General features: G+C 45.1%; 4 non-coding genes across 4 annotated transcripts; all 4 read left to right on the forward strand.

The window, feature by feature from the left end:
• Positions 1–1,305: 1,305 nt before the first annotated feature.
• TRNASTOP-UCA (transfer RNA opal suppressor (anticodon UCA)) lies at positions 1,306–1,392 on the forward strand. Its single transcript has one exon. It is a non-coding gene; the product is annotated as a tRNA-Sec (tRNA).
• Positions 1,393–3,462: 2,070 nt separating this feature from the next.
• On the forward strand, positions 3,463–3,549 carry TRNASTOP-UCA (transfer RNA opal suppressor (anticodon UCA)). The gene has a single exon. It is a non-coding gene; the product is annotated as a tRNA-Sec (tRNA).
• A 2,105-nt stretch (positions 3,550–5,654) lies between these two features.
• Positions 5,655–5,741, forward strand: TRNASTOP-UCA (transfer RNA opal suppressor (anticodon UCA)). The gene has a single exon. It is a non-coding gene; the product is annotated as a tRNA-Sec (tRNA).
• Positions 5,742–7,812: 2,071 nt separating this feature from the next.
• On the forward strand, positions 7,813–7,899 carry TRNASTOP-UCA (transfer RNA opal suppressor (anticodon UCA)). The gene has a single exon. It is a non-coding gene; the product is annotated as a tRNA-Sec (tRNA).
• Positions 7,900–18,378: the final 10,479 nt, after the last annotated feature.

Consider the following 18,378-nt stretch of genomic DNA (forward strand, 5'->3'; position numbering starts at 1 on the left):
AGCAGAGCAAACAACATGTTTCAGCATAACCTGATTAATAGAGTGTTTTAAGTCTCCCCCAGTATATGTCTACCCATTTCCCGGCAAAGGGGAAAAAACTGCCACACAATTTATGTTAAAGTGTCTTGGGCTTTTCTTTCCACAAGTCGTTTTGAGGTTCTTTGGACTTTCCTTTCCATGAGTCATGTTGCGGTGTCTTGGTTTTTCCTTTCCATGAGTCATGTAGTGGTGTCTTGGCTTTCCTTTACATAAGTCATGTTGTGGTGTCTTCGGCTTTCCTTTACACGAGTCATGTTGTGGTGCCATGGCTTTCTTTTACACAAGTCATGTTGTGGTGTCTTGACTTGCCTTTTCATGAGTCATGATGTGGTGTCTTAGCTTTCCTTTACACAAGTCATGTTGTGGTGTCTTGACTTTTCTTTACACAAGTCATGTTGTGGTGTCTTGGCTTTCCTTTACACAAGTCATGTTGTGTTTTCTTGAACTATCCTTTACACAAGTCATGTTATGGTGTCTTGGTCTTTCCTTTACAGCATTCATGTTGTGTTGTCTTGGACTTTCCTTATCACAAGTCATGGTGTTTCCTTTACCCGAGTCATGTTTTGTTGTCTTGGACTTTCCTTTACACGAGCCATGCTGTGGTGTCTTCAGCTTTCCATGAGTTATGTTGTGGTATCTTGGACTTTACTTTACACAATTCATGTTGTGGTATCTTGGCTTTCCTTGACATGAGTCATGTTGTGTTGTCTTGATCTTCCTTTTACACAATTCATGTTGTGGTGTCTTGGCTTTCTTTTACGCAATTCATGTTGTGGTGTTTTGGCTTCCCTTTACACAAGTCATGTTGTGGTGTTTTGGCTTTCCTTTACACAAGTCATGTTTTGGTGTTTTGCTCTTTCCGTTCAAGTAGTCAGAGAGAGTGAGAGAACAGAGTAAGGCTTTAATAATGTCTGTTTCTTATGTGTTCTGTAAACTCAAAATAGGCACGGCCTTTCCTCTTCTATTGTTGTTAACGCTGACATTATCAATGATTTATCTGAACTTTGTCCACATTATAAGAAAGGCTGGCAGCAAGTCTCATTTACCCAGAAATCCTGTCTCTGTTTTGCATACAATCAAATTCTGAACTTTTGACTAAATCAGTGCATGAAAATAAAGTCAAATCAAAAATAGAGCTGAGCCCAGAACTTCAATAAATAGTGGACATTGATAGCTAGGCGGATTACACATTTTGGCCCGCACCCTACCTGTAAAAGCGTATGCATTCTTGTGATATATATACCTGTTTTGCTATATAGTTTCTTTGCCCGGATGAACTTCAGTGGTCTGGGGTGCAGGCTTCAAACCTGTAGCTGTCTAGCGACAGAGTGGTTCAATTCCACCTTCTGGGTGAGGCAGCATTTGTGTTGAGCTGCCCATTGTCAGGGTAACTGATACGTATTTTTTTGTCAATTCTGTTTATGTTCACAACTTGTAGAACACAATACTTGGTAACTACATTTTCAGCAGCCCAGCCGACACGTGTTTTCTTCTCTGTTTTCAAGGCCACATCACCATTTAAGATCAAAGAGTATTCGAGAGAATTACTTGTTAAATATTAGCCAGCGCTCTGAGGAGCGATTCACTTGGGCACCCCAGCAAGTCATGAAAGGAAGGGTATGCATGAAACACAGTGTAAATTGGAGAATCTGACATTAATAATCTGAGAGATTGGGAAGAGATAGTGTCCGATACTAATGAAATGAAGGCAGTGACGTTCATCAATGGAATGAGGGTATCACCTTTGACAATATCAAAGTAAATGGTCATCTATCTGCTCCCATAGATGCCCCCGGTACTGGGGAAGGACCACTGAACCCCATCCTCAGTCCAAGGAGTAGGCACTTTACTTCTTTGTTGCAGACTTTACTCACAGATCTTGGAGTCTCACAGTCTTTCTGTGCACCCAATATAAACAAATGAATAAATAAATACATGAATACATATGTATAATGAATCCTGCAAAATGAATTTGCCTCTAGGCTATCCCATTTTTAGGGTCAGATAATGGACCCTGAGGCCCAATGACATAAAACGATATCCTCAGGATTATACCATTCCTTCACATTTGGAAACTAGGATTAAAAAGACATTTTGTACAACAAAAATCTAACCTCCTTACATCGTCCTCTCATCTGGAGTGATCCAGCAGAGCAAAAAACATGTTGCAGCATAACCTGATTAATATAGTGTTTTAAGTCTCCCCCAGTATATGTCTACCCATTTACCGGCAAAGGGGAAAAAACTGCCACACAATTTATGTTAAAGTGTCTTGAGCTTTTCTTTCCACAACTCGTTTTGAGGTGTCTTGGACTTTCCTTTCCATGAGTCATGTTGTGGTGTCTTGGTTTTTCCTTTCCATGAGTCATGTTGTGGTGTCTTGGCTTTCCTTTACACAAGTCATGATGTGGTGTCTTCGGCTTTCCTTTACACAAGTCATGTTGTGGTGCCATGGCTTTCCTTTACGCAAGTCATGTTGTGGTGTCTTGGCTTGCCTTTTCATGAGTCACGTTGTGGTGTCTTGGCTTTCCTTTACACGAGTCATGTTGTGGTGTCTTGACTTTCCTTTACACAAGTCATGTTGTGATGTCTTGGCTTTCCTTTACACAAGTCATGTTGGGTTTTCTTGAACTTTCCTTTACAGCATTCAAGTTGTGTTGTCTTGGACTTTCCTTATCACAAGTCATGGTGTATCCTTTACCAGAGTCATGTTTTGTTGTCTTGGACTTTCCTTTAGACGAGCCATGCTGTGGTGTCTTCAGCTTTCCATGAGTTATGTTGTGGTATCTTGATCTTCCTTTTACACAATTCATGTTGTGGTGTCTTGGCTTTCCTTGGCATGAGTCATGTTGTGTTGTCTTGATCTTACTTTTACACAATTCATGTTGTGTTGTCTTGGCTTTCTTTTACACAATTCATGTTGTGGTGTTTTGGCTTTTCTTTATACAAGACATGTTGTGGTGTTTTGGCTTTCTTTTACACAAGTCATGTTTTGGTGTCTTGCTCTTTCCGTTCAAGGAGTCAGAGAGAGTGAGCGAACAGAGTAAGGCTTTAATAATGTCTGTTTCTTCTGTGTTCTGTAAACTCAAATCAGCACGGCCTTTCCTATTCTATTGTTGTTAACGCTGACATTAGCAATGATTTATCTGAACTTTGTCCACATTATAAGAAAGGGTGGCAGCAAGTCTCGTTTACCTAGAAATCCTGTCTCTGTTTTGCATACAATCAAAGGTTCATATTCTGAACTTTTGACTAAATCAGTGCATGAAAATAAAGACAAATCAAAAATAGAGCTGAGCCCAGAACTTCAATAAGTAGTGGACATTGATAGCTAGGCGGATTACACATTTTGGCCCGCACCCTACCTGTAAAAGCGTATGTATTCTTGTGATATATATACCTGTTTTGCTATAATGTTTCTTTGCCTGGATGAACCTCAGTGGTCTGGGGTGCAGGCTTCAAACCTGTAGCTGTCTAGCGACAGAGTGGTTCAATTCCACCTTCTGGGCGAGGCAGCATTTGTGATGGGCTGCCCATTGTCAGGGTAACTGATACATATGTTTTTTGTGAATTCTGTTTATGTTCACAACTTGTAGAAGACAATATTTGGTAACTACATTTTCAGCAGCCCAGCCGACACGTGTTTTCTACTCTGTTTTCAAGGCCACGTCACCATTTAAGATCAAAGAGTATCCGAGAGAATTACTTGTTAAATAGTAGCCAGCGCTCTGAGGAGCGATTCACCTGGGCACCCCAGCAAGTCATGAAAGGAATGGTATGCATTAAACACAGTGTAGATTGGAGAATCTGACATTAATAATCGAAGAGATTGGGAACAGATAGTGTCCGATACTAATGAAATGAAGGCAGTGACGTTCATTAATGGAATGAGGGTATCACCTTTGACAATATCAAAGTAAATGGTCATCTATCTGCTCCCATAGATGCCCCCGGTACTGGGGAAGGACCACTGAATCCCATCCTCAGTCCACAGAGTAGGCACTTTACCTCTTTGTTGCAGACTTTATTCACAGATCTTGGAGTCTCACAGTCTTTCTGTGCACCCAATATAAACAAATGAATAAATAAATACATGAAAACATATGTATAATGAAGCCTGCAAAAGTAATTTGCCTCTAGGCTATACCATTTTTAGGGCCAGATAATGGACTCTGAGGCCCAACAACATAAAACGATATCCTCAGGATTATACCATTCCATCACATTTGGAAACTAGGATTAAAAAGACCTTTTGTACAACAAAAATCTAACCTCCTTACCTAGTCCTCTCATCTGGAGTGATCCAGCAGAGCAAACAACATGTTGCAGCATAACCTGATTAATAGAGTGTTTTAAGTCTCCCCCAGTATATGTCTACCCATTTACCGGCAAAGGGGAAAAAACTGCCACACAATTTATGTTAAAGTGTCTTAGGCTTTTCTTTCCACAAGTCGTTTTGAGGTGTCTTGGACTTTCCTTTCCATGAGTCATGTTGTGGTGTCTTGGTTTTTCCTTTCCATGAGTCATGTTGTGGTGTCTTGGCTTTCCTTTACACAAGTCATAATGTGGTGTCTTCGGCTTTCCTTTACACGAGTCATGTTGTGGTGCCATGGCTTTCCTTTACACAAGTCATGTTGTGGTGTCTTGGCTTGCCTTTTCATGAGTCACGTTGTGGTGTCTTGGCTTTCCTTTACATGAGTCATGTTGTGGTGTCTTGACTTTCCTTTACAAAAGTCATGCTGTGGTGTCTTGTCTTTCCTTTACACAAGTCATGTTGGGTTTTCTTGACTATCCTTTACACAAGTCATGTTATGGTGTCTTGGTCTTTCCTTTACAGCATTCATGTTGTGTTGTCTTGGACTTTCCTTATCACAAATCATGGTCTTTCCTTTACCCGAGTCATGTTTTGTTGTCTTGGACTTTCCTTTGGACGAGCCATGCTGTGGTGTCTTCAGCTTTCCATGAGTTATGTTGTGGTATCTTGGACTTTCCTTTACACAATTCATGTGGTGGTGTCTTGGCTTTCCTTGACATGAGTCATGTTGTGTTGTCTTGATCTTCCTTTTACACAATTCATGTTGTGGTGTCTTGGCTTTCTTTTACGCAATTAATGTTGTGGTGTTTTGGCTTTCCTTTACACAAGTCATGTTGTGGTGTTTTGGCTTTCCTTTACACAAGTCATATTTTGGTGTCTTGCTCTTTCCGTTCAAGGAGTCAGAGAGAGTGAGAGAACAGAGTAAGGCTTTAATAATGTCTGTTTATTCTGTGTTCTGTAAACTCAAATCAGCAGGGCCTTTACTATTCTATTGTTGTTAACGCTGACATTAGCAATGATTTATCTGAACTTTTCCACATTATAAGAAAGGGTGGCAGCAAGTCTCGTTTACCCAGAAATCCTGTCTCTGTTTTGCATACAATCAAAGGTTCATATTCTGAACTTTTTACTAAATCAGTGCATGAAAATAAAGACAAATCAAAAATAGAGCTGAGGCCAGAACTTCAATAAATAGTGGACATTGATAGCTAGGCGGATTACACATTTCGGCCCGCACCCTACCTGTAAAAGCATATGTATTCTTGTGATATATATACCTGTTTTGCTATAATGTTTCTTTGCCCGGATGAACCTCAGTGGTCTGGCGTGCAGGCTTCAAACCTGTAGCTGTCTAGCGACAGAGTGGTTCAATTCCACCTTCTGGGTGAGGCAGTATTTGTGATGGGCTGCCCATTGTCAGGGTAACTGATACATATGTTTTTTGTCACATCTGTTTATGTTCACAACTTGTAGAACACAATATTTGGTAACTACATTTTCAGCTGCCCAGCCGACACGTGTTTTCTTCCCTGTTTTCAAGGCCACGTCGCAATTTAAGATCAAAGAGTATCCAAGAGAATTACTTGTTAAATAGTAGTCAGCGCTCTGAGGAGCGATTCACCTGGGCACCCCAGCAAGTCATGAAAGGAAGGGTATGCATTAAACACAGTGTAGATTGGAGAATCTGACATTAATAATCTGAGAGATTGGGAAGAGATAGTGTCCGATACTAATGAAATGAAGGCAGTGACGTTCATCAATGGAATGAGGGTATCACCTTTGACAATATCAAAGTAAATGGTCATCTATCTGCTCCCATAGATGCCCCCGGTACTGGGGAAGGACCACTGAACCCCATCCTCAGTCCACGGAGTAGGCACTTTACTTCTTTGTTGCAGACTTTACTCACAGATCTTGGAGTCTCACAGTCTTTCTGTGCACCCAATATAAACAAATGAATAAATAAATACATGAATACATATGTATAATGAAGCCTGCAAAAGTAATTTGCCTCTAGGCTATACCATTTTTAGGGCCAGATAATGGACTCTGAGGCCCAACAACATAAAACGATATCCTCAGGATTATACCATTCCATCACATTTGGAAACTAGGATTAAAAAGACCTTTTGTACAACAAAAATCTAACCTCCTTACCTAGTCCTCTCATCTGGAGTGATCCAGCAGAGCAAACAACATGTTGCAGCATAACCTGATTAATAGAGTGTTTTAAGTCTCCCCCAGTATATGTCTACCCATTTACCGGCAAAGGGGAAAAAACTGCCACACAATTTATGTTAAAGTGTCTTGGGCTTTTCTTTCCACAAGTCGTTTTGAGGTGTCTTGGACTTTCCTTTCCATGAGTCATGTTGTGGTGTCTTGGTTTTTCCTTTCCATGAGTCATGTTGTGGTGTCTTGGCTTTCCTTTACACAAGTCATAATGTGGTGTCTTCGGCTTTCCTTTACACGAGTCATGTTGTGGTGCCATGGCTTTCCTTTACACAAGTCATGTTGTGGTGTCTTGACTTGCCTTTTCATGAGTCACGTTGTGGTGTCTTGGCTTTCCTTTACATGAGTCATGTTGTGGTGTCTTGACTTTCCTTTACACACGTCATGTTGGGTGTTCTTGAACTCTCCTTTACACAAGTCATGTTATGGTGTCTTGGTCTTTCCTTTACAGCATTCATGTTGTGTTGTCTTGGACTTTCCTTATCACAAATCATGGTGTTTCCTTTACCCGAGTCATGTTTTGTTGTCTTGGACTTTCCTTTTGACGAGCCATGCTGTGGTGTCTTCAGCTTTCCATGAGTTATGTTGTGGTATCTTGGACTTTCCTTTACACAATTCATGTTGTGGTGTCTTGGCTTTCCTTGACATGAGTCATGTTGTGTTGTCTTGATCTTCCTTTTACACAATTCATGTTGTGGTGTCTTGGCTTTCTTTTACGCAATTAATGTTGTGGTGTTTTGGCTTTCCTTTACACAAGTCATGTTGTGGTGTTTTGGCTTTCCTTTACACAAGTCATATTTTGGTGTCTTGCTCATTCCGTTCAAGGAGTCAGAGAGAGTGAGAGAACAGAGTAAGGCTTTAATAATGTCTGTTTATTCTGTGTTCTGTAAACTCAAATCAGCAGGGCCTTTACTATTCTATTGTTGTTAACGCTGACATTAGCAATGATTTATCTGAACTTTTCCACATTATAAGAAACGGTGGCAGCAAGTCTCGTTTACCCAGAAATCCTGTCTCTGTTTTGCATACAATCAAAGGTTCATATTCTGAACTTTTTACTAAATCAGTGCATGAAAATAAAGACAAATCAAAAATAGAGCTGAGGCCAGAACTTCAATAAATAGTGGACATTGATAGCTAGGAGGATTACACATTTCGGCACGCACCCTACCTGTAAAAGCATATGTATTCTTGTGATTTATATACCTGTTTTGCTATAATGTTTCTTTGCCCGGATGAACCTCAGTGGTCTGGGGTGCCGGCTTCAAACCTGTAGCTGTCTAGCGACAGAGTGGTTCAATTCCACCTTCTGGGCGAGGCAGCATTTGTGATGGGCTGCCCATTGTCAGGGGAACTGATACATATGTTTTTGTCAATTCTGTTTATGTTCACAACTTGTAGAACACAATATTTGGTAACTACATTTTCAGCAGCCCAGCCGACACGTTTTCTTCTCTGTTTTCAAGGCCACGTCACCATTTAAGATCAAAGAGTATCCGAGAGAATTACTTGTTAAATAGTAGCCAGCGCTCTGAGGAGCGATTCACCTGGGCACCCCAGCAAGTCATGAAAGGAAGGGTATGCATTAAACACAGTGTAGATTGGAGAATCTGAAATTAATAATCTGAGAGATTAGGAAGAGATAGTGTCCGATACTAATGAAATGAAGGCAGTGACGTTCATCAATGGAATGAGGGTATCACCTTTGACAATATCAAAGTAAATGGTCATCTATCTGCTCCCATAGATGCCCCCGGTACTGGGGAAGGACCCCTGAATCCCATCCTCAGTCCACGCAGTAGGCACTTTACTTCTTTGTTGCAGACTTTACTCACAGATCTTGGAGTCTCACAGTCTTTCTGTGCACCCAATATAAACAAATGAATAAATAAATACATGAATACATATGTATAATGAAGCCTTCAAAATGAATTTGCCTCTAGGCTATCCCATTTTTACGGCCAGATAATGGACCCTGAGGCCCAATGACATAAAACGATATCCTCAGGATTAAACCATTCCATCACATTCGGAAACTAGGATTAAAAAGCCCTATTGTACAACAAAAATCTAACCTCCTTACCTCGTCCTCTCATCTGGAGTGATCCAGCAGAGCAAAAAACATGTTGCAGCATAACCTGATTCATAGAGTGTTTTAAGTCTCCCCCAGTATATGTCTACCCATTTCCCGGCAAAGGGGAAAAACTGCCACACAATTTATGTTAAAGTGTCTTGGGCTTGGGGGGGCGTGGCTAGCCGAGCTGCGAGATGGCCGCTCGGTGATTGAGCTCCGCCGGCTACGAGCATTAATCCTGCTATTATCCTGATCCTGGCACTTGCGGACCCCCGCTAACTCAGGGTTCGACAGCGGACACCTAAAGGATCCCTGCGCGGAAGTTTGAGGCGCGCAGCTGATGTGGTCGGGAAACTAGAGCCATTTGCGGAACTGTCGCCCCGGAAGCCCGCTCTGATCCTGGGCGGAAGTGCTGTGCCCTGGGCAACGCGAACCACTACAGCCCGCGGCTTTGAAGGCCTCTGGGGGTCCGGCACACAAATGCGCGAAATCTTGCTGGCGGCGGCGTCGCCGCTTAGAATAATCCTCGATCAGCCCCTGCTGAGCCCGAGGGGCGGCCCTGAACACTGCAGGCGGATAGAACACAGAGGGCGGCCGGATCCCCTGCTTGGCGACGGCTCCGACTGAGACGCAGGAGTCGGACCCGCCATTCGTCCGGAGCTGGCGCATGGTGACCGGAGCTGCTACAACCAGGTTAGAGACTGACCCTGCACCGCTACAAATACCGGCCTCGGCGATAGGGGTGAAGCGAGAAGCGGTAGATGCGGTGGGGACCTACTGACACCCTCCTGCCCACCCCGCTCCGCCTGAGAAGTGCTGCTGCCATTAGATAACGGGCCCTGAGCAATACCTGCACCGCTGTGGCACCAGGGGACTGGGGCCCTGACATCGTATACCGGCCCCCTGCTCTGCTGCCTTGTTAGACGCTGCGCGCCGCCGCTAAAGTGAAGTACATAAGGCGCCCGCCATTTTGTGACTTACGAGTGGCCTGGCTTGCGCGTTGCTGACAACGTGAACACTGTGCAAATACGCCACTGAGGCCTGGGAACACGGTTTACACGTCCAGAACCCCCCGGGACTGCCGGTACTGCTCCAAAACCACACCGGTCGGCGCACATAAAAACTGCGGGGGACCACTGCGTTTCCGAGACACCTGCTGAAGTGGTCTCACCACCACGATGGGGAAAAACGAAGCCAGACAGCCCAAAATAAGCTTTGATAATAAACGTCCTCCGAAGAACCCGGCTACAGAGGCGGGAGGCGACATGGCGTCGTCGCAAGGGACACCATCGGATATAGACTTTGGTGCGCTCATCATGGAGGTTCGATCCAGCCTGAAAATTATTGACACCAAACTCGACGCCATGTCTGCGCAACTGGAATCTGTGAAATCCAAGGTTGACGTACATGAAACCCGGCTGGACTGCTTAGAAAACAGGCAAACCGAATGCTGTGAATTCCAACAGCAGGCCAAGCAGCATATCACATCTCTGGAACGAGAGCTGGACATTTTGCGAGCCAAGTCGGATGATTTGGAGGCGCGTTCCCGTAGATCCAATATACGCATAACGGGAATTCCGGAGACGACGAACATTGACAAGATGGAGACGTATGTGACGGACCTACTGCATGACTTATTCAACCCACACCTGTCCTCAGTCTTCACGGTCGAGAGAGCGCACAGATCGCTAGGGAAGAAACCACCGCCAGGGGCTACACCTCGTCCCATCCTCGCTAAATTGATAAATTACCAGGATAGAGACTTGATATTGCGACTGGCGAGAGAGAAGGGCAAAATCACCCATAAAGGAGACAATATTTCCTTTTATCCAGACTTCACCCCCCTGGTGCAAGCGGCCCGTAAAGAATTCCTGCCGGCGAAGAAACTGCTGTTGCAGGCAGGTGTGCCGTACTCCCTACTATACCCAGCAAAACTGAAGGTACTCCATGATAACTCTACACACTTTTTCACTGATGCGAAATCAGCACTCAAGTTCACCAAGCACATCGGCGGTGCGGGGGCCAGAAGGAGGTCGCCCAGACACGAGGACACTGCGGAACAGCTAAGTGATAATGACTAAATGGTCTGCTGTTGTACGGTTTGCGGCATTATAGGATTACCCCCTCATGTCATACATGGGTTCACGAAGTCTCCTTACGATCACTGCTGTTACACTTAACCTGGGAACGAGAGGGGTGAGAACATGCCATATCCCCAAACACCCGGCTGTGCTTAAAGGTGCCCTACTGCCTATGTGAATATTAGAAATGGTAGAACCAAATGACCCTAGGGCGGGGGACCCGCAGAGACCATGGAACCTTATACCTAACTGTAGCCACCCCGTTCGCACGGGGGTGTACGCTGGGCACACCACGCACCATGGGGTGCCTCCCACTGTTTTCGATATTGGTTTTATGTCACGCCTTGCGTGCCTTACTACGGGGTATATCACGACCTAATTGGGAGGTTGCTGAAGGTGGAGGGAAATGGGGGGGGTTTATTGAATTGTTATTTTTTGTTCTGACACGGTGCAATGTGCCTTTTGCTATGATTACATTTCTGTGCGCGAGATTAGTGGCAGGGAGGTGTGAAGAACCTTGTGGCACTGGAGGGTGGGAAAAGATGGGGATGACCCTACCTCTACAAAACCTCAGATATGGGAGGGATTAAGCTATGGACCTGGAACATCAGGGGCCTCGGGGACTACAAAAAAGCCCGACTGATGCATGGCACACTGGCCAGGCATAATGTAGACATTTGCTTCTTGCAAGAGACTCATATTAATACAACCCCTTCACCCTGATTGAAAAATTCCAGATGGTCAAATGTGTATTCTGCCATTTACTCTAATTATGCGAGAGGGGTGGCTATACTTGTCCGCAGGGGGCTGGATTGGCGGGAACATGCTCACATGCAAGACGTGGATGGAAGATACGTAATCTTGCATGGTTCCCTACAGGGGCGACCTATTGTGCTGGCTGCCATTTACGGTCCAAATGTAGACGACCCCGACTTCTTTAGAGATGTATGGGCGCAGATTGCGCTGCTTGACTGTCCGTCAGTTGTGATAGGAGATGATTTTAATGTTGTGCTAGATGATGACATGGACAGACGAGATGTGAGTAGACCAATGCATGCCAGAGCGCGCCAGGCCGTCCTTGATGTGATGGGTGAGGGATTGCTGTCTGATGTGTGGAGAGTTCATCACCCGAATGCGAGAATGGGAACCTGTTACACATGTCATAAAGCGGCTTGGTCCAGATTGGACTTCTGGTTGGTGTCTCCTGAGGTTGCAACATGGGTGACGAAGGTCGAAATACAAGCTAGATCACTATCAGACCACGCCCCTTGTATGCTTGAGCTGCGCCTACCCGACACCATTAACAGGGCATTCACATGGCGATTACCCCAACACGCACTCACGGACCAAGTATTTGTTGAGGAGATAAGAGATGATATCATTAAATACTTTGCCGAGAATGCGGGTTCCGTCACCTCAGAAGCCATTGAATGGGATGCCTTTAAGGCGGTAATCAGGGGCCAGTGCATAGCGAGACAGGCGGGAGTGCTGCGAACAATTCGTGACACACTGGCGAAACTGGAGGGGGAGTTGAGAGGTCTGGATGCGGCCTTTAGCCTTGACCCAACCATAGCGATTGCTGGTGACATAAAAACAAAGCTGCTTGCCTTTCATGAGGAAGCGGAGCGCGAGGTGCGGTTTCTGGGGAGGCAAGCTGAGGCCCGCAGATACGGAGAGGGTGATAGGCCCAGCAGGACACTTGCCAGGTTGATAGCTCCTCGCACACAATCACACCACATCCACACCATTTATGACAAAGAGGGGTCTTTGGCCGTTGGCCAAGAAGCTGTGTTACGCGCTTTCACTGACTTTTATGCGTCACTGTACACCTCCAAACAACCCACTACCCCGGCCTCCTTGGAAGGCTTTCTGGACTCTATTGCCCTAGTTTGGTTTAATAACAACCACAGACAATACATGGACCTACCTGTTACCATCCAGGATATTGTCTAGGTGATCAAAAGCATGCCGGCAAACAAGGCCCCTGGGCCTGACGGCCTGACAACGTCCTTTTACAAAACTTATGCAGATGAACTGGCGCCGAAACTACACTCGGTGTTCGTGGAGGCCCTTGAATTAAACTCCCTGCCAGATTCCATGCTTGAAGCCTTAATAATTACGCTCTTAAAACCTGACAAAGACGAGATGCTCCTTGACTCCTATAGGCCCCTATCCCTGATTAATGTGGACGCAAAAATCTATGCTAAAACAATTGCGGACAAATTACAGCCGATGTTGCCGATCATTGCACTACCTGACCAGTCCGGATTCATCCCCGGTCGGGCCACGTCACACAACCTCAGGACTATTTTCTCGATCCTTCCTTACTTACATCCATCTGTGCAGGCAGCGGTGGTGTTCTTGGACGCCACTAAAGCGTTCGACTCTTTGGAATGGCCATATTTATTTAAAATTTTGGAAAGAATGGGATTCAGTCGTAATTTCATGACCCTAATAAAATTACTGTACACTGGACCCAGAGCTAGAGTGAGCGTTAACGGCCTTGTCTCTAGACCTTTTGATATCACTAGAGGAACCAGACAAGGGTGCCCACTGTCCCCCCTCCAATTTGCCATTGCAATGGAGCCGCTTGCGGCTAGGATACGGCAACACCACACCGCGAGAGGCATCGGGTTCAGCTCGCGGAGCTTACTGATCTCGTTATATGCCGACGATATGACTTTGTACATCGTCAACCCCAAAGACAATATGAACCCGTTGCTCCGAGAATTCGTGAGATTTGAGGGCCTGGCGGGAGTATCCATAAATTGGTCTAAATCTGTGGCTTTCCCTCTGACGGATGGGACTAGTCGGCCAGCTCCAGACTATCCTCTGCGTTGGGAGACTGAGGCTGTTAAATACCTGGGGATATGGGTAAGTCGGGATGTGCAGGAGCTATGGTCACTGAACTTTGGAAGAGCAGTGGACTGGCTGGAAGGGAAGATCGAGGTTTGGAATAAACTGCCCTTATCCCTGGTTGCAAGAATAGCATTAGCGAAAATGGTGATTCTTCCCAAGTTCCTGTATCTGTTCGTGAATATCCCGCTGCCCATGACATCGCACTTTCACGCACGTGTTCGCTCTCTGGTATTGAAACTGGTTTGGGCTGGGGGACAGGCGAGGGTCTCCTGGGACCTACTCACCCTCCCGCTTCGGCAAGGGGGTCTTGGAGCTCCCGACTTGAGGCTGTACTCTCTATGTGCGCAGGCGCAATTTCTACATTTTTGGGCCTTCCCCACTCCCTACCAACCGCACGTGGCGGTGGAGTTGGCCGCGGTTGCCCCGTTGCCTCTGCGAGTGGCACTATACGGAAAAGTCTCACGCCCTTCAGGGGAGATCGACACCGTGGAGATGGTACGCTGGACCTGGCGAGAACTGCAAAAGAGAGCAGGACTCTCCTTACTTTACGCGCCTGCCATCCCCCTACGGGGAAACCCGATACTACCCTGCTTAACCGCAAGGGGTGACGTCCTCATGCTCCGCGGGAAGAGGCTGCACACCTTCGCCGATTTATATCCCGACGGCGCCTTTGTGGAGCTGTGCGCGAGAGATGACGACCAGCCTGAATCTTTTGCGGACGCGCTGCTATACCACTCCCTTAGGGAATCTTGCAATTCCCGGAAGAGCCGCGAGCTCTAGATGCCCTCCAGAACCTGCTCTCCAAACCATCTCCCAAAAAGCTAGTATCGAGACTATACAACAGCATGCAAGAGCAGGCCCCAATCACTGTGGCCACAGCCAAGATGGCTTGGGCTGCTGATCTGGAAGTCCCGTTAACCGACGAAATGTGGGAATACTGCTGTAAACAACTGACGGCACTATCTCCAAACAATCGACTGCGGCTAATACACTTCAAATTCTTACACCGGTACTACCGCACACCGATGCTGCTACACCGCATGGGCATCCGCACGGATACGTCCTGCTGGAAGTGCGGAAGGGAGGATGCGTCCTTCATACATGTGGCATGGAGCTGCCCCATACTGCACGAATACTGGGCGGACGTCTTCACAGCTATCAACCAAATCTTACACAGAAATGACACACCTTCACCACTCCTGGGCTTGTTGGGCTATGTCAAAGACACTGAACCTTGTGACAGGAAATTGCATGCACTCCTCCTCCTCTATGCAAAACGACAGATTTCACTACACTGGGGTAGGAAAGCACTTCCATTTTTCACAGAGTGGATTGGGGATGTCGCTTACGGGCATGCACAACTAACTCATTACTGGGAGACTATGCCCACTGCCTCTAGGCCGAATGACATTTGGGAACCGTTTCTGCAATGGACCAGAGAGCGTGCGGGTTCGGTCGCATCTGGGGGATCACCTGATGTGGGTGTTTCGGATGATATGGGCTGAATGATTTGAGCATGAGACCGGACTGTTGTAACTCTGTTGATCTACTCCGGCGTTAGCTTGCCCTGGCCGTAATGAGTACTGACCCTGCTGTCCTTTTTGACTTAGCACGCGCTGCGGGTCCTGTCCCATCTGCCTCCCCTGAGACCACATGACCCGGTGGATTGCCCTGTTCCGACATCATCTCTCCCCCCACTACTTCCCCCCCCCCCTCCATCTTCACATAGGAGGCTTGATACCTGCCACACCTCCACCCCTGCCACAGATCGCCATCCACTGATAGTCGTCCGGCGCAGGCACACGCAGCCCCATAAATGTGTGGGACACTGCGTGGTTGATTTTCTGTAATTGCACCAATGTTAGGTTGTTTACGTTTCCTTTTTGTTTGTTGGGGACGGTTGGGTGAAAACAGTACTGCTAGACGTACCCTATTCATATGCTGTTTCAATACTGGGGTCTGCTGATCGCCCCGGAACAGCCATATTACCTCATACTACGGTTATCTGTCTACTGTACTGATAAAAGTAAGACCACTTAACGTGCTAAGGTTGTATTGCTCACATACAAATCATTACTGTATTGTATATCTTTCTGGGAGCTCGGAGTTTCGCAGAGTTACGTTACAACCGACTGCTTTATTATGCTTGGTGATATGTAAACTTCATAGCGGCCTGCCTCCGGGTTGTTGGCGTGACGCAGTGTAATCTTATGACTCTTTTTCCACAATAAATGTCTTGCAAAAAAAAAAAAAAAAAAAAGTGTCTTGGGCTTTTCTTTCCACAAGTCGTTTTGAGGTGTCTTGGACTTTCCTTTCCATGAGTCATGTTGTGGTGTCTCGATTTTTCCTTTCCATGAGTCATGTTGTGGTGTCTTGGCTTTCCTTTACACAAGTCATGTTGTGGTGTCTTCGGCTTCCTTTACACGAGTCATGTTGTGGTGCCTTGGCTTTCCTTTACACAAGTCATGTTGTGGTGTCTTGGCTTGCCTTTTCATGAGTCATGTTGTGGTGTCTTGGCTTTCCTTTACACGAGTCATGTTGTGGTGCCTTGACTTTCCTTTACACAAGTCATGTTGTGGTGTCTTGGCTTTCCTTTACACAAGTCATGTTGTGTTTTCTTGAACTATCCTTTACACAAGTCATGTTATGGTGTCTTGGTCTTTCCTTTACAGCATTCATGTTGTGTTGTCTTGGACTTTCCTTATCACAAGTCATGGTGTTTCCTTTTCCCGAGTCATGTTTTGTTGTCTTGGACTTTCCTTTACACGAGCCATGCTGTGGTGTTTTCAGGTTTACATGAGTTATGTTGTGGTATCTTGAACTTCCCTTTACACAAATCATGTTGTGATGTCTTGGCTTTCCTTCTAAAATGCATCTTAACTTGGGCCTAACCCACAGGAAGCACCCACAGAGAACAAGCAATTGATAAACAGTTCAGGACTATACGAATCCACGCGCGTGAAGAACAACGTGGTTCAGGACGGACAGAAGAGAACATCACAAGATGGACTAATACGGACAATGATCATTGAATGCATATTTGTTTATTTTTTCTGAGGAGTACTAAGACATTTCGTAACCAGTGATTTATTTGGACTGGAATTTACATGATGAGATTAATTGTGAGCATTTTTGTACATGGAATTCTGGGATACGTAGTTTGCTAAACAAGTGCAGCGTTAGGTAGGGGAGTAGTTAAGTGATTTTCTTTCATTTTTTTTTCACCAAATTGTAGAACCAATAGGGGGGAGGAATGAGAGTTTAAATAACGCTAGGAATTATGGGACGCATACGATTTTGGGTGGAGGACAACGCGAGAAGTTTTTAACTCGAATGGCAGGTACGTGTGAAACGAAAGGTAGTCCACGGGAAAACGTTATAATATGGTGCAGGATTAGGATTACAGTCTCTAATGGGATGGGTGTAAGATGTTTACATATTGGAAAGGAGAGGATTTGGTTTAGTTGAAACAGGTAACAACTTTAGAACGAAGGTCGGATGAGAGGGAGGGTATGAAGGACAACGGGGAAAGGAAAAACTCGAGAGGCAGGTACTGCACATAATGAGAGAGGAACAACATGCGGATAACACCATGTTTGATAGTGGGTTACACACGTACTAGAGAAGTTACTGAAAAAAATGGGTAATACTTAGTTTCACATACAAAGTCGTAAGGCGTCACGGAGGGAAGGGAGTTATTCGGAAGATTCCATTGCAACCGTAAATGTTTTTAGTAAAGTGTGAAGGCTATGTGGTTCATGAATTTTTATGAGTTTCAAACAATGAACATTAGGTGCTCAAATGAAGAATACTTAAATTAAATGTGTAGATTTTAATGCTGTTTTTTTAATCATTTGTAGTGACCCCCGAAGAAGGGTGTTGAGCCCGAAATGCATTGGGTTATATCCATCAAATAAGTACTGCCTTGAATGAATTTATGCTTCACGTCATGTTCTTGCACAAAGGTCCGGATGGGCGCGGCTTGAACAGTAGAAACTTGAAAATTAGCATACGCACGGAGCGGGTGGATTCGAATGAAAGTATGAGAAAAGTGAGATTACGAGTGATTACAAAGGTGTAAGCATGCTGATAAAAAATTGAGGAACTAATTGGAAACATTGGTGCCAAGGTGGCAATCCATGAGCTGTGCATATGCTTGGGACGATTGGTCGCCCCACTTCTTTGTTTCCTTGACATGAGTCATGTTCGGTTGTCTTGATCTTCCTTTTACACAATTCATGTTGTGGTGTCTTGGCTTTCTTTTACGCAATTCATGTTGTGGTGTTTTGGCTTTTCTTTACACAAGTCATGTTGTGGTATTTTGGCTTTCCTTTACACAAGTCATGTTTTGGTGTCTTGCTCTTTCCGTTCAAGGAGTCAGAGAGAGTGAGAGAACAGAGTAAGGCTTTAATAATGTCTGTTTCTTCTGTGTTCTGTAAACTCAAATCAGCACGGCCTTTCCTATTCTATTGTTGTTAACACTGACATTAGCAATGATTTATCTGAACTTTGTCCACATTATAAGAAAGGGTGGCAGCAAGTCTCGTTTACCCAGAAATCCTGTTTCTGTTTTGCATACAATCAAAGGTTCATATTCTGAACTTTTGACTAAATCAGTGCATGAAAATAAAGACAAATCAAAAATAGAGCTGAGACCAGAACTTCAATAAATAGTGGACATTGATAGCTAGGCGGATTACACATTTTGGCCAGTACCCTACCTGTAAAAGCGCATGTATTCTTGTGATATATATATACCTGTTTTGTTATAATGTTTCTTT

Source organism: Lissotriton vulgaris, chromosome 5 (assembly GCF_964263255.1).
Source record: "Lissotriton vulgaris chromosome 5, aLisVul1.2, whole genome shotgun sequence".
Classification (NCBI taxonomy): Eukaryota; Metazoa; Chordata; class Amphibia; order Caudata; family Salamandridae; genus Lissotriton; species Lissotriton vulgaris.